Source organism: Mus pahari, chromosome X, assembly GCF_900095145.1.
Source record: "Mus pahari chromosome X, PAHARI_EIJ_v1.1, whole genome shotgun sequence".
NCBI classification, from domain to species: domain Eukaryota; kingdom Metazoa; phylum Chordata; class Mammalia; order Rodentia; family Muridae; genus Mus; species Mus pahari.
The window spans coordinates 65174935-65177258 of record NC_034613.1 but is presented as its reverse complement, the minus strand read 5'-3'; positions in this window follow the sequence as shown (position 1 = coordinate 65177258).

Here is a 2324-nt window from a genome sequence, read left to right as displayed (position 1 = left end):
TAACTAGAATGTAGGACAATATATTGCAGAACATTAAAAAATAAATGACACAGTTATTAATCTCACAATAAAATGTTAGATTATAACAGGTAAGAATGGCAGGGATACACATGTCTAAGTTTATAGCCTTTTCTAGTTGAACAAGAAATTTCACAACCTCAAGCTATATTAATGAGACTCTCAAAATTCAGGAACAAAGATAAAGAAAACGTATTTGTATTGAATCCATTACTTCCTGTCATCCCTTACATCATTTTCTACATTCATTTTTCTAAAGCTAACACAGGATTATATTAATATGAATTTTAAAAGATTAACATTTTAAAATATATTTATGTGTATTGGTTTGTTAATTATATGCATATCTATGTGCCACTTTCTCCAGATGCCACTGAGGGCCAAAGCAAGACATTCAATACCCTTGAAATAGAGCTACAGATAGTTGTGGGATGCCATGTGAGTGTTAGGAATTGAAACTAGATACCAGGGAAGCAAAACCAATGCTATTAACTCCTAAAATATTTCTCTAGCCACTAAATGTTTAAATTTATTTGTATGTATGTGTGTTGATGAGAGTGTATGCCATTTATGTGGATGTGCCTTCAGAGACCACAGAATAGATTTGAGTATCCTGAAGCAGGAATTACAGGTAGTTGTGAACCATATTAACATGAGTGTTTTGAGTTAAAATTGCATCCTATAGAAGAGAGGCAAATGCTCCTAATCTGTAAGCCATCTCTCCAGCTTGACAGTGACACATTTTGAATATGTGTCAATATATATTCCTATGCATTCCTATGTATTGATGCATATAGGCATAATATAAGCAATATAGGAAATCGTTTTCAAGTATATCTCAATGTTATACAGAATTTCTCTAAAACATAGTCTCTGCCATAAACTACAATTGTTTACTCATTTTATTTTGTAAGTGTGTTTTAGGAGTTTTCACCTTCCACTGCACCTATAATCTCATTGGCTTTGCAATTCACATGGATCTTTGTATACATCCATGCTAATTAACCACTCTCTTTCCTTGCGTGTTGATGCCACATCTGTTACACCACTAACTGGAGCAAGCATTTCTATACATGAATCTATGGTGGCTGTTCTTATTCACACCACCATACTCCATTCCCTGGTCCCACAAAGTTTGTAGTGATATCATAAAGCCAAATGCACTCCATCTAGCTTCCATAGTCCCTGTAGTCCTTCACAGTCTGAAAATCTACAGCCTCTCCTGATACTCAAGGCAACCTCCTAACTGTAACCGCATGCAAATACAAAAAGTAAGCCACATACTTCCAACATACAATACATCTATACATTGCAATAAATTTTCTAAAATACTATACCTCCAATGACAGGAGATAGATATTACTCTTCAAAAAGGGAGAAAAGGGAAAGCAACTGTGGACAAGTTTGAGTCGATCAGGTGTATAATGACCATTAGTAGGAAACCCCCACTAGTAAATCCAGCAAATACTGAAAATGTTGAAAAGAAAGTACATTTCAACAAAAAGCACCGATAATACCTCAGTTTTGCCCATAGAATCAATAGTATTTATAAACATTAATGAAAGAACATAAGTAGGTGATGTCAGCAAGGATGAGAATCTGATGAGTCAATGGAGTTCTCGGAACTGTGAAGCAGGCCAGTAATAATAGGCCAGAAGCTCATAAGCCAACAAGGAGACTCAGCAAACAAGTGAGGGTTGCTGTTTCCTTATTAGCTGATATACTTTATTGACTGCTTTGTCACATCACCTACCAACAATTCACTTGAAGACAGCATCTCTGGTTAGTAGACCTTCTGTCCATCTTTATTGTATACTCTGAATAATGATGTTAAAAATTTATTCATATCAAAATTCACCATTAACAATTTTAAGTGTAAAATTTCACAGTGAGAAGAACATTCATTGTTGTGTTATAAAACAATCACAACATTCAATCTTTTCTAACTAAATTCTATTCTTAGTGAATGCCATTTCTTATTTTTCCTTGCTCTGGTCCCTAGCAACCAACAGTATGTTTTTTAGCTTGGTGGAGTTGAACCCCCAGGGACTTCCTTAGTAGAAGCCCATGATATTTGAGATACTTTCTATCTTATTTACTGTTGTATTACTGTGAAGACATCATAGCCAAGGCAACTCTTACGAATTTAAGCATTTAATTAGAGGCTTGCTTGCAGTTTGGTTAGTTTATGATAGGATGTCAGGAAGTAATGAATCTATAACTGAGAATTCACATGTGATCCACAATGGCAAGCAGAAAGAGGCAGAGAGAGAGAGAGAGAGAGAGAGAGAGAGAGAGAGAGAGAG